This window comes from Sorex araneus, chromosome 3, assembly GCF_027595985.1.
Source record: "Sorex araneus isolate mSorAra2 chromosome 3, mSorAra2.pri, whole genome shotgun sequence".
Classification (NCBI taxonomy): domain Eukaryota; kingdom Metazoa; phylum Chordata; class Mammalia; order Eulipotyphla; family Soricidae; genus Sorex; species Sorex araneus.
Window position 1 is genome coordinate 224,430,126 of NC_073304.1, and position 15,023 is coordinate 224,445,148.

A 15,023-nucleotide genomic window follows, 5' to 3' on the forward strand; every position below is an offset into this window, starting at 1 on the left:
CATCCCATTTCCCCTAATTATTGACTTCTAGATTGCAGCTGATGAACCGACCTGGATAAAAGCATCTCGGGATAAAGGTATTACAGTGATGCAAAGGGAAAGGAAAGCGACTAGAAAGGAAAAGGGAAAAGACTAAAAAGAACATCATGGGGGCTGGAGCAATAGCATAGTGGGTAGGGTGTTTGTCTTGCACACGGCCAACCCAGGTTCGAATCCCAGCATCCCATATGGTCCCCCGAGCACCGCCAGAAGTAATTCCTGAGTGCAGAGTCAGGAGTAACCCCTGTGCATCACCGGGTGTGACCCAAAAGGCAAAAAAAAAAAAGTTAAAAAGAACATCATGGCTGGGGGCTGGAGTGATAGCACAGCGGGTAGGGCGTTTGCCTTGCACGTGGCTGACCAGGGTTCGATTCCCAGCATCCCATATGGTCCCCTGAGCACCGCCAGGAGTAATTCCTGAGTGCAGAACCAGGAGTAACCCCTGTGCATTGCAGGGTGTGACCCAAAAAAGTCAAAAAAAAAGAAAAAAAATCATGGTTCACGATTTCAACTTCAGCACCACTGAGAAAGCCGACCACATACCCATTTACCAGACTCACGTGTAGTCAGAAATGAGGCCGGGTAAAGGGACTCTGACCACACCCTCTGGAGACTAGTTCTCCTTATGAGTGTCCCTTAGGAACTTGTACTTTCATCTTTAGCAAACAGTACTGAGAAAAATAGGCACCCACTTGGGGGAAAGAAGAGAGAGAGAGAGAGAGAGGGAGGGAGGGGGAGAAAGAAGAGAAAGAAGAGGAAGGAAGGAAGGAAGGAAGGAAGGAAGGAAGGAAGGAAGGAAGGAAGGAAGGAAGGAAGGAAGGAAGGAAGGAAGGAAGGAAGGAAGGAAGGAAGGAAGGAAGGAAGGACCGAGACCTAGTCCAGAATCACACAAATTCAAATTAAAAACACCCAAAACATAAAATACACAGAAGAAAAACCAAGACAAAATACTCCAAGATAGCGGCTTCAATGTTATCTTTGGAGACTCAACTGTAACAGCCAGAGAAATGAAAGCAAAAATGAACATCAGGTGGGGTCTAGGGGATAAAGGCAGGGGACAAGGCATTTGCCCGGCACATGTCAGACCCCACAATCTACCCCCAGCATGGCACATGGTCCCCCAGGCAACACCAGGTATGATCCTGAGTACAGAGCCAGGAGTAAGGCCTGAGCACCACTGGCTAAGCCCCCACCCCCAATTAAAAACAACAACAACAACAACAAAGTATAGAAAGGACTTTCTGGCATGAAATTATGCACGTTGGGGTCGGAGCAACAGCACGGTAAGGAGTTTGCCGTGCATGCGGTTATCCCAGGTTCGATCCCCCAGCACCGCCAGAAGTAATCCCGGAGCACCATTGGGTGTGCCCACCCACCACATGCACACAGAGTGGAAGGCAAGGTAAAGTGTCAGGGAGTGCTCTGTCCCCTCCTCCCAAGAGAGGACAACTATTCTCCAGTGGTCTCAAACAGGGGTAGTTTCCAGCATTCTTAGGGATCACATAACGTCAATGACCAAAATGCACTCAGTCCATTGAGCTCTTTTTTTTTTTTTTTTTTTTTGCTTTTTGGGTCACGCCCGGTGATGCACAGGGCCTATTCCTGGCTCTGCACTCAGGAATTACTCCTGGCGATGCTCAGGGGACCATATGGGATGCTGGCTGGGAATTGAACCCGGGTTGACCACGTGCAAGGCAAACACCCTACCCACTGTGCTGTCACTCAGGCCCTGAGCTCTCCTCTCTATTCCATGTACTCTGCCCTGTCTCAAGTGATTTATTTACATCACTTGCTTTTATGTCTGCTCTGTACCAAATCATTAGCACTTTCAATGAAGCCAGTCCATGTCACTATCAGAGGCGCATCTGTAGTCAAAGAAATATACAGTGGTTCAGACTCACCTCACAATCGGCTTCCATCCCTGGCACTGCATATGACCCGAGTCCCACATGAACACAGAGTCAGGAGTAAGCCCCAAGCACAGTCAGGTGTGGACCCGAAACAAAAAACCAAAATAGGTTCTTCTGTGTACACTTTAATTGTGCCATTTCACATTATTCTCCACTATTCTTAGCATTAAATCCAAATGTACTACCCTAATTAAAAAAATAAAAACCGTAACTCTAATCTCATCTTCCACTTTCTTGAACCTTAGTGTCTGTAAGAACTCTTTCTTCCTCATCCTTACACGTGAAACATCCATTTCTTCTTGGAAGTCTCTAAGTGTCATCCTTGATACAAACTTAAGTTTCACCTCAGGAGCCTAAGTGATAGTGCAGTGGACAGAACTTGTCTTACACGCGGCCAGCAGATCCAAGCTCAATCCCCCAAAGAACTGCCATGAGTGATACCTGAGCACTGAGCCAGGAATAAGTCCTGAGCACCGCTGGGTGTGACACCCCCTCCCCCAAAAAATCCAGTAAACAAAAAGTTTCATCACAGATCTCTGAAAATATCAGCACAAAAATACCTCCTAAATGTCATCACTTAATGCCAATACCATGTATGTAGTACTGAGCAGATGCTCTGAGCCAACACTTTCTTTTACTTGAAGAGAATAAAGAACCAGTCACACATTCTTTGTGGAGGTTTGGCTCTCCCCCCACCCCCACCCCTTGGCTTTCTGGGTCACACCTGACAATGCTCAGGGGTTACTCCTGGCTCTGCATTCAGGAATCACTCCTGGTGGTGCTCAGGGGTTAGTCCTGGTGGTACTCAGGGGTCACTCTCCTGGCTCTGCACTCAGGAATCACTCCTGGTGGTGGGCCACATGCAATGCAAATGCCCTCCCCAATTGTACTATCACTCTGGCCCCTCACACATTCTTCGTGTTTTGTGATCACACTTGGCAGTACTCAGGGCTGCTCTTCCCACTCAGTGCTGGGGTTCACTCCTATAGGTACTTGGAACTATGTGGTGCCAGGGAATAAAGCTCAGAGTTCCTGCAGGCAAAACACGCACATTCCAGTCCTCTGAGCCATCTCCCGGACTCCCTATTTCTTAAAGGCAGAAATAAGGTTCTCAATTCTTCTTCTTCTTTTTTTTTTTTTTTGGCTTTCTGGTCACACCTGATGAGGCTCAGGGGTACTACTCCTGGTTCTGCAGTCAGGAATTACTCCTGGCAATGCTCAGGGGACCCTACATGCATCTACTATAGTTCCAGCCCCTCTTTTTTCTTTTTCTAAAAAAAGAATTCATGTTTTTTGGTACTATTCATGTTGTTAGGTCTTTACTGCTGCTATGATACTCTTAAAGGAAAAAAGAATTTTTTTTTTGTTTTGGGTCACATCTGGTAATGCTGAGGGGTTACTCCTGGCTCTGAACTCAGGAATCTCTCCTGGTAGGGCTCAGGGACCGAGCATATGGGATGCCAGGGATTGAAGCCATGTCATCTGCATGCAAGGCAGGTGCACTACCTGCTGTACTATTACTGCAGCTCCACTGTTCTCAACTTTTAAATGCTTTATCAATCCTTAGTTAACTGGCTAAAACGTTTACATGTTTTTCAGAAGTAAGAATGATCTTGATAGCTAATGCCAAAAGACTTTTCAAGTAATTAGGGAGTTAACATTTTTCTTTCTATTTATTATTCTTTCTACTAAGATCATCAAGTACGGTAACTGGCTTCCCTGATCACTGCTGGAGGACTAACTAAAGGAATACACACTGCTGCTCTTTGAAGGCTGGCCTGCAAAAAGAAACATCTGAGTATTTTCTTTTTTCCTGCGTCAGGAATCCAACGCAGGCCTCACCCATCTGAGCATGTGCTCGACTGCTGAGTCACATCCCTGGCTGCCTGAGGATTCTGTACCGCACCCTTCCACAAGTCCCTCAGTGAAATTAAAGGCAATTATATCATACCATTACACTTTATATTGAGAACCACGTTTTTACATAGTAGCAAATAAAACCTAATAAAATGTAGAACACCAAGTGTGTGTATCTGCACATGCATATATGTTTATCTACGTCTCTCTGTATGTGTGTGCTTGTCTGTGTCTTGAATATGGTACCAAAGTCACTCCTTATTAGCACTTAAAATAAGTATGAGAATTCTCAACTGGGAGGACAATGACTGCACAGACTAACTTCCAACAAACACAAAATTAATCTTTCCACTTCCAAGTCAAATTACTTCTGTGAATGTTTGAATGTATTTGCTTAAGAGATCAATTTTAAATACAGCCTGGGAAAGGAAAGAGGAGTCTGAAGCAAGCCTCACTCTATTTTCATCTCTTATGTTTGTGGTCCACACCCAGTGCTGCTCAGGGGGTTACTCCTGCCAGTACTGGGAGGCGGGGGATTTCAGAATTGAGCCCCAGCTTCCTGCATGCAAAACACCTGCTCAGCCCAGGGAGCTACCTCATTGGAGGCTCTACCTTCACCTAAACAGGGAGAAAATTAGCCCAGCTTCCTATCACGGAACAAACACCTTGCAAAAACCACCATGTCCAGACAATACTTGCAGAAAATCTGCTGGAGAGTGATGATTTTCTTTTTTTCTTTAAAAAAAAAAAAAAAAAAACACCATCTTGGGGTCAGGAGTGATACACTGTACAGCAGGGAGGGTTTTTGCCTTGCAAGCAGCTGACCTGGATTCAATCCTCGGTATCCCATATGGTTCCCTGAGCACCACCAGAAGTAATTTCTGAGTGCAGAGCCAGGAGTTAGCACCTGAACATTGCCGGGTGTGACCCCAAAAGTGCCCCCCGCAAAAGAAAAACATCTTCACTCAATTGAAATTCTTAAGAACCAAGATAGCAGCAACTCCACTGAAAACTGAAGATCTGCACAAAAAAAGTTTAAGGTAAAACAACATTCTTTTCATTGTCAGTGTTCTATGAAGGTGGGGCTGGAGGAAGTATACAGTGGATAGGGCACTTGCCTTGCATGCGGCCAACCCAGGTTCCACGACCAGCATCCCAATATGGCCCTAAAGCACCACCAGAAGTGATTCTTGTACTCAGAGTTGCAGTAAGCCCCTGAAGGCAGCCCAAAACCAAACTCAACAACCAAAAAGGCAAACATTACAGTACAGGGAGATAACTCAAAGTTTAGAGCATGGCATTTTGGATTATGCAGCACCTGAGCAATGGCAGATGTGGGCCCCCAAAATAAAGGAAAAGGCTGTAACTAACATGTTGATATTTGCCTGTGTCAAGGGCAACTGGAGCTGAAAATGTGGTGCAAGTGGTAGAGCACGTGGCCTGGGCTTGCACGTGCAAGGTCCTGGCTCCATCCCTGGCACCACACAAGCCCTCAACACCGGGACAGGTGCCCCCACTACCATTCCTAGGAGGGAAGCCATCGGTCCCGTATTTCTCATGTATTAATTCATTCTATGCCAAGTGTTTCTGGGAAAGAAGTGAGAAAAACTTTTCTTTTGTTTACTGGAGGGGGGAGGCAGATGACTGTTTTCCATTAGGGATCTTTCTTTCCAATGCATCACAACTTCTGCTCCATTAAATGACAGAAGCATACATCTGGTAAAAGTCCTCCCGTTCACTCTCATGACACCCCATTCTCAGGGCCCATGCTCTGTAACCCATTTTCAGATTTCTTCAATGATTTAACATAGATAACAATAACAAGAAAAAAAAATTAAAACAGCGCCACAGGCACACGCTGTGGTACCAGGCTGTCTCAGGAGAGCGACGGCTCTGCACCAAGTCCCCAGTGAGGGCCGGTCTACCCACTCCCCGTGGACACGTGCAGTGAGTTCCAGGGAGGCAATCCATGCCCCAGCAAAACGGACACTCTGCTAACAGGCACAAACAACGTTCCCATTCTAGCATGAGCCTGACCGCCACAAAATCCAAGCAGCATTTCCCCAAAGCTAGGAGTCAGGGTTTTATTGGGGAAATATGGGGTGTCTCAGGGCCACACCCAGCTAATGCTAAGATTACTCCTGCGTCTGTGCTCAGTGGACCATATGTGATATTGGGAACTTGAACCAGGGCTGAAATATGCCAAAAAAGCACCTTCATCCTAGCAATGTCCCCTATAATTAGTTCTGTGTGTGAGGAATTTAAGCTTGGGAAAATTAAAAGACAAAAGTAAAATTGGGGACAGAGAGTACAGTTAAAACACTTGCCTTGCATGTGGCCAACCCTGATTCCAACCTCTGTCGACACGTATGGTCCCTAGGGACAGCCAGGAATGACTCCTGAGACAGAGCCAAGGAGTAAACCCTGAGCACAGTAGGGTGCAGCCCCCAAACAAAAACGGGCAAAATGAACAGTTTTCCGTATTAGACTAGAATATTTTCTAGTCTAACACTGCTTGCTCTTTATGTACTAATTATATAAAGACTTTCTGATGATCAAATTAGTAAGTTATCAAAATATTAATTTGAAAACCCAGTGAAAAGATGGAAATCCATGTCACTGGATAAAATAAAATCTTTATCTGTTATATTATGCCTTTTCAAGTTCTCACATTAACTGGTTCTGCAAAAAATGAGACTGAATGAGGAACAAAATATTTTTTCCTGGCCTTTTGTGTCATACCCGACGATGCTCAGGGGGTTACTCCTGGCTCTGAACTCAGGAATTACTTCCAGCAGTGCACGGGGGACCATCAGGGATGCTGGGAATTGAACCCAAGTTGGTTGTGTGCAAGGTAAACGTCCTACTCACTGTGCTATGCATGGCTCTGGCCCTATGAGGAAAATATTTTAATGAGCACAGAGTACCAGCCTATGATTCACCTATCAACTGCAAGCACAAGGGAAGACTAAACGAGAAAGAACAAACACATCTTGAAAAATTTTTCTAGCAACTTGGGAAATAAGTTTTTTCACTTAAATTTAAACATAAATCATCCCTTTAGAATGTCAAAAAAAAATGTTTATCTTACCCATTTCACAGGAAAAAATGACCATAGGTTACTTCTCTGGATTATGTATTACAGCAGAAGAAAGTTATTTAACCTTCCATTATCTCTCATGGTCAATGCAACGCCCATTGTTCTACACTGCCTAAGGGAGTTTTGCAAACAGCAAAGTTATGTACCTCAGGTCACTTCATTTCTCAAAACAGAATCTTCTTTCTACTCATTCCTAATCAATTCCAAGACAAAAATAGAAAAAGGTAGAAAAACAACTTTAGCCTTTTCATCATGACTGCCAATGAATTAACATACCTATTTATTTTAGGAATATTAAGAAATATCTTAGGCCTCAACTCTAAATGGGAATTGCATATAAAAATGTCCCCCCCACCCAGTGGGGGGAGAATATTTTGTTTGTTGCCATACCTGGCAGTCCACTGGGACCAAATGATGCAGTCTATCTCCCTGGTCCATACACATGTTTCAAAGACTAAGCTTCTGGACATAAGTCATCTAACAGGTAGAAGGTGTGCTCCAGAAACATACAGGAGAGGACTGCCTCTCTTCCTTAATGACTCCATACTGCAACAGCGCAAAGGGCTGGATGGAATGTAAGCACAGCAGAGGGCCTGAGCTCTGAGTCCTGGTAATGTGTAATCAGTCCTCTAAGCCAAGGGCAATCCCCCACCCCCAACACCCCCAAATAATAGATCATTGCATCTTTTCTCAAAACATCTATTGTGAAATTAATATTTCTGTCTTTTGGCTTTAAATGCACTATTTACGGGGTTGGAGCGACAGTATAGCGGGTAGGGCGTTTGCACACGGCTGACCCGGGTTCGATTCCCAGCATCCCATATGATCCCCCCGAGAGCTGCTAGGAGTAATTCCTGAGAGCAGAGCCAGGAGTAACCCCTGAGCATTGCCAGGTATGACCTAAAAAGAAAAAAAAAAATGCACTATTTACATGTTTGGTAGCTCTCTTTCTCAAGGACAAGGTAATGATTCAACTAATAAGGTTCATACATCCAGATAAACAGCCTGAATTATTGCCTTTTTGTTCTGTTTTGGTTTCTGGGCCACACCCAGCAGCAGCACTGGGGATGGGGGTGGGGACAAGGGGAGAGACACTGCTCTCAGTGGTACTCGGTGGGTCCCCCGCATGCAAACACGAGCTCAACCAATCCACTGAGCTCTTCTATAGGCCTAGTGCCTTGATTTCTTATTCACTATGGGGCATTAAGCAAAACTCAACTTTCTATTCCTCAGTCTGGGCCTGAAAAACTAGAATATCTACCTGATTATACTGCTGTGAGCACTAAATACATTGCCTAGCTCAACAGATTTTTTTTTCAAGTAGGCTATGATTGTTTCCTATTAAGGTCTCAACTCAGTGGTCTGTTTAGGCCACGTTGGTTAAAAATGTTTCTAAGCTCAAGCTGAGTTAAAATCCTCCTGGGGCGCTGTGATCTCCCAGGTTTCGGATTAATTTAGTCCCAAAGGCCTGAAGCTGTCTCCTTCAGTTTTCTGTCTTCCCAGGATGTATCTCCCAAATACAAGAAACAGCGATGCTGAACGGCTAGTACAGTGGGTAGTGTCGTTCCCTTGCACATGGAAACCTGTGTTCAATCCCTGGTACCCCATGTGGTCCAATTGAGTACAAAGCCACTCGTAAGCCCTGACCACTGTAGGGTATGGCCCAAAACAAAACAAAACAAAAACCCCATAAATAAGGAATTAGGAAACAGTTGGATAAAAGGGTGAGCAAGAAAATAGTCCCTACACATATTTGTCATCATTCAGTTCCCTGGCTCGTGCTCAATATTCTTTTAGGCAAAGCTAAAACAATTTAGGGGCTTGAGAGCTGAAAGGCAGCTGGAGCACAAGCATCCATGCCTGAATCCCTGGCCCACGCCCCCACACCCCAGCTCCGCCAAATAGTCCCTAGAATGCTGGACTCTGAGATGAGACATAACCAGGGAACAGTGACCCTGGGCCCCAGGAACACAGTTTAGGAACCCATCTTCCTCACCCAAAACCAAACAAGAAAAGTGTAAGAAAATGACTTTAAATTCCTCAATCTTCACTTTTCCACCCTTCAAAATCATTTCTCCACAAATTCTCCTATTTGAGTTCTGGTTTTGTTTGTTTGTTTGTTTTAGGCCCCACCCCCACCCTATGCTCAGAGCTTACTCCTGGTTCTGTGCTCAGGGATCACTCCTGGGGCAGCTCAGAGGTGTTGGGGATTGAACACAGGCTGGCCGTGTGCAAGGCAAGCACCTTACCTGTATTATCTTGGGCCCTTTATCTGAGTTCTGGAGATAACCTGTGACTGCTACATTGTGACTGCTACATGACAGCAAGGGTAACATAAAGGAGTAGATTGTGCTTGAGGAACAGTGATGCCTTCATCAGAATGAAACTGATTTCAAGGCAACTGTATTTACCAATTTGGTGCAAAAGAACCTTTCTTCATAATAAAACAAATATAAAATCAAATAGTTTGGGCCACAAACAGTCCGGAGCCAAGGCACATGCTCCCGACCCCAGTTTGACCCCCGAGCCCCTGAGCATCACAGGCTGCAGACATGGAGGTTCTAGGTGCTCCCAGAGTGTCAAGAAACCCTCGCACTGGAAAGTGCTTGATCACAACTGCATCCTGGAGCCCTGGCAGTCAAAGGCTGGCCGGACTGGCAGTACTGGGAGAGGACCCCACCCCCAAGTCCCTCAGCAATCCCTGGCTTCAAAAACAAGGGAGGGGAGTGGCTAACACTGCCATAAAGTATTAATTAGTGAGAATCAAAATTAAGATTTTTACAATTTTATAGAACCTCAACACTCATTAATGATTTTCCTTGACATGAGAAATAGGAAAAGACAAAAAAAAAAAACCTGGTATACATGAAATCACATAATCTTAAGTACTAATTTCTCCATCGCGTGAAAACAATCTACTCCATTCTTATTTTTGCTTAGGTAAAGAATAAAAACAGTGAATTAAGCTACTATTCACTTGAAATTAATGTGGTGCCAAGGTTCTCCCTTTTCTAGCAAAACACCTATCTTACCAAACTGTTAGAATCTAACTGGGTGCTCTGTAAACCTCTGGCTACAATGGAAACTGTTTCCATGAACATTAAAGAATGCCCGTCACATTCACAGCCTTCCCTGTCTGCTTCTCTCTACCCCACACTCCCATCCAATCTCATTACTCCAGTCAAAAACCATGGCCATCTGGGGCTAGAGCAGTGAGACAGCAGGTTGGGCATTTGCCTTGCATGCGGCTGACCCGGGTTTGATTCCCAGCAGCCTATATGGTTCCCTAAGTGAGCACTGCTGGGTGTGTTCCCCACTCCACCCCCCGCCACCCAAAAGAAACAAAATCGTGGGAATCAATGATCTTCCCACTCAATCCCAAATTCTAGTCCCCTTACTAACACTATTTATTCAATGTTCTCATCTCACTCTCCCGGCCAAAGATGAATGACACCATTCTCTCTTGGCCTGGCTTATTGCAACAGCTCGCTGGCCTCCAAAAGTCTCCTATCCCAGTTTTCACCTATGTCTTCAATGCCATTCAGGGGAAGGTCACAGATAGTACAGAGGGTGAAGCGTGTGCCTTGCCTTTGCATGCAGCTGATGACCTAGGATCGATCCCTCAGCCCAGAGCCCGGAGCAAGCCCTAAGCACAGCTGAGTGTGGCTCAAGCACTGCCCCCTTCCCCCACAAAAAATCCAATGAAGGTCAAAAAGATAGCTCAAAGGCTAAGACCAAGCTTTGAGTGTGGGGGGAGAACGAGGTTCTAGAACCGATTCCTGGCACCACAGGGTCCTCTGATAACCATAGCTGCCTCTAGGCAGTTAGTGCTTTTCTTTTTTGCTTTTTGGGTCACACCTGGCGATGCACAGGGGTTACTCCTGGCTTTGTACTCAGAAATTACTCCTGGTGGTGCTCAGGGGACCATATGGAATGCTGGGAATCAAACCCGGGTCAGCCGAGTGCAAGGCAAACGCCCTACCCGTGTGCTATTGCTCCAGCCCCCAGGCAGTTACTTTTGGCCCCCAAATCAAAACAAACCAAAAACTGTTTTAAGAAAAAAGAAAGATAGGGACCAGAGTGATAGTTCAGCGGGGAGGGTGTTTGTTCTGCATGCAGCGGACCCAGGTTCAATCCCTGTCATTCCATACAGTTCCCTGAGCTCACCAGGAGTTGATTCCTCAACAGAGTCAAGAATAACCCCTGAGCATCACTGGGTGTTACCCAAAAACCCTAAAAAATAAAAATAAAAAGAAAGAAAGAAAGATATGGAGACAGTTGTAAGGACCAGAGCATGCCTGACATACAAATGACCCGGAGTCTGACCTGAGCACTGAATGGACATCAGGGGTAGGCTTAGTAGCCCAAGCACTATTGGGACCTGAATGGCACAAAAACGCCTCCTTGCCAGGTCAAAGCAGTGGCTTCCAGGATCCCTGAGAATCACCCTGAGCTCCACCAAATACAAAAAAAAATCCCAGTAATATCTAAACTGCTTCACAGACTATCATCAACCCTAAAGAGACCCACAAAGCCACCGACCTGGCCTACCTAGCTGCCCCTTTGGCACTCACTACTCTCCTGCTGCTTGCTCAGTTCTCGACGGTTTCGAGCACCCCCTTCTCCAAGGCCCTAGAATAAGCTCTTGCCTTACGAAATCTGTAGGTCACCCTTCACGCCTGCAACTCCAACAATTCCCATCTCAGTTTACATGGTACTTTTTGGGAAACTTGCTTTGACATTTCCACCCATCTTAATCATACGTTTTGAATATAAAAGCCATGGCACTCTGAACTTCATTTCTGTGGCACTAAAGCCACTGTAATATACCATTAGCAATCTGGTTACTTGCTCAAACACTCAATCTCTCTTCCTAACCTGTATTTCTGTGGGGGCAGGACATGGCCTGTCACTCTTGCATGCCTCTATATTCCAAGCACCAGCTCATCACAGGCATTCAATATATCTGATAAATCTTTCCCTTTTTTATCCATTTACTTTCTCTATGTACATTACAAGTTCTGTCACCACCAAATCCTGAGCCTTTTAGTGTCTGTTTATGTATCTTGCACTATCTGCCTGTAACGATCAGCAAGTTCTGTATAGCTCTGTACCAATGCCTACACATAGGCGATAAACAGAGAAGTTTCTATTCACGTGCTAAACACCCACTGAGGCTCATTTCTAACAGTCTTTCTAATACCATCAACCAACCAAGATCTCTGACTGTATTTGCATCACCCGCATTTGACTTACATTATGAAGTACTAGGTACTGCTTTTAAGTGTTCAGCCTTATCTTACCATATCTTCACTCCACATTAAAACTAAACAATTTTTGGGGCCACATTCAATGATATTCGAGGCTTAATGCAGAAACTGCTCCTGGCAGTGCTCAGGGGACCACATCGGGTACCAAGGATTGAACAGGGTCGACCGCATGCAAGGCAAACACCCTACAAGCTCCAGCCCTTACCTGACATTTCTTACACAGTTGCTCTTTCAATAAAGTTCTTACATGATCCCTTTAATATCATAACTGAACTTTTTGCACTCAATTTCAGAGGAGAGTCAAGGCAACTAAAACTCAGCAAATTACATCTAAGGCAACAGAACACTGGGTATTTAGATCTACAGCAAATGGATAAGCCCAAGTTCCCACTGGCTAACTTCCTTCAGAATTATGTAAGTCCAAGAATAATTCTCAACATCTACATATCTTCTCAGGAAAATAAAGAAGGGGTGTTACGGAGAAAATACAATTCCACCACTGAATGTCATCTTATAGCAAAGCAAGGGGCATTAAATAAAGGTGTTCAGGTTTACTCGGCTCTGAAGTAACTTCAAATAAGAACACAATGTCCTGTGATGTGACTCCCACAACTAAAGAACACATAAACATCTGCATGAACTAAGGGTGAAATGAAACATCAGTGGGACTAAAGTTTTCCATCAAGTCAAGAAGGCTGTTTCAGTTCAAGTTATACCATTACACGCAGAACTTTTGCCTCAACTTCCTCAAATGCAAAAAGGGCTACAAAATTCAAGTCCAACAGTATTACTTCTTGGTCTGGCTTTTGGGAGTCCAGGGGAGTTGCTGCTGGGGAGTGAATAAAAATGCAAGACAAGAGCTCTGTCACTGACCTAGATATTCCCTGCCTTGACAGTGTTTTTTTTTTTTTTTTTTAAATATCCCAGTGGGGCCAGAAAGTACAGCCGTTAAGGTGCTTGACTCGTACATGGCCAACTCAGGTTCATTCAATCCCCAGCACCATGTATGGTCCTCCAAGCCCTGCCAGAAGTAAGCCCTGAGCACCACTTGTGAGGCCCCAAAACAAAACAAAAATCATTATGGGAAGGTGGGGGAGCAGAGTGACAGTGCAGTGGGAAGGGGTATTTGCCTTGCACAGGGCCAACCGGGGTTCAATTCCCAGCACCACACATGGTCCCTGTACCCCCCCCACCCCAGGAGTGGCCCGGGGGGGGGGGGAAGCGCAGTCTGGAGCTGGAGACAGTATAGAAGGCAAGGCACTTGCTCCGCATACGGCTATCCCAGGTCAAACCCTGTACCACAAATGGCCCAGCTTCTCCCCAACCTCAGCTCAGCCAACAGTGACTTCTGAGCACCATCAGGTGTGACCCAAAAAGCCCCGTCCCTCTCACAATTCAAAGTTGCTTGAGCCATAAAGCTCTTCTACTCAAAATCCTGTTTTATTATAAAGTGGATACATGCTTAGCCCATAACTAGTTTGTTGCAGTGTAGGTTAAAATCTCAGAGTCCTGTCTAATATTACTCTCATTCCATTATTTGTGGGAGGAAAAGGAATAGAAAAATAAGGACAAATTCAAGTCAACTGCCACATCTGGCAACACCATCTGTTAGTACTTAACAGATTCAAGTATGTTACCATACAAAAACATTCTTGGGCTGAAGAGATTGTACAGCGGGTCAGGCACTTGCCTTGCACAAGGCCAACCCAAGTTCAATTCCTGCCTGACATCCTGTATGGTCTCCCGAGCACTACCAGGGGTGATTCCTGAATGCAGAGCCAGGAGTAATCCCTGAGCATCACCAGTTACGTCCCCAAAACAAACAGAAATTGTTTAAAATCCCTGTGTAGCGAAAGAGGAAAGCCTGTTACACACACTCTAGTAATTCATTATTCCTGAAAGTTTTCAAACCCAAGAGGGTAAAATTCCCTGAAAATTACATTATGATTGTGGAGGAACCACAATCAAGATAATCCAGAATTCAAATAAATCCTTTGCTGTCACTGCAGGAGCACCATTTATTTCGTTTTAGTAGTGGATATGCCCGGCAGTGCTCAGGGGTCCAAGGGTGCGGGGAGCACTTCCTGACCTACTCAGTTCCACATCATGGCACTCAGAGGTCACCATGCTGTGCAGGACACAGAATCAGGGCCTCGCACATGCCACACATGCATAGGTTCCACCACTTCAACTATCTCCCCAGCCTACATCAAGTTTACTTTTCTATATCCCGGATTTGGGACAGACTTCAGAGGCCATCAGACAAAACACAGGCTAACCAAAAACAACAGAATGAAAATAAAACTTCAATAGGGAGAAAAAAAACTAGGAATGAGGCTTTTAAAATGTTACAACAGAGCTGGGGAGACAGCTCCAAGACTGGAGCCCCTGGGGGTGTCTCCCCCAAACACATCTAGGTGTGGCCCAAGCCCCCCACAAAGTCACAACAATTATACCGACAAAGATTGGGTCTAAACTTGCCAGAAAACCAGAAAAATAGAAACCTAATGAACAACACAAATGATGGTGTCCAAGTAATAAAAATAAACTACAAGCTTGGAGAAAATATGTACAATTATTTCCCAGCCTGTCTTTTCCCCTGGGGTTCCTAAAAGAAGACATTGTGCATATGAAGATTAACATATTATAATCTCAGAAGTCACAATGAAACAGTTCTTTTGTATTTGTTTTTGGGCCACATCCAACGCTGCTCAAGCTCAGGGGACAATACGGAATGCGGGATGTGGGGGATGCAACCAGGTTGAGCCAAGTGTAAGGCGAGTGGCCCTACCTGTTGTACTATCACTCCTTCCGCCAAATTAGTCTTTGAGGATTTTTTTTATACTG

The 15,023-nt window shown here is 45.0% G+C and overlaps 1 protein-coding gene across 5 annotated transcripts in view; it reads right to left on the reverse strand.

Annotated features, from left to right (window-relative positions):
* The window catches only part of KANSL1 (KAT8 regulatory NSL complex subunit 1), a 167,642-nt gene that overhangs the window by 92,327 nt on the left and 60,292 nt on the right, over positions 1–15,023 (reverse strand). The gene's annotated exons all lie outside the window — the stretch shown is intronic.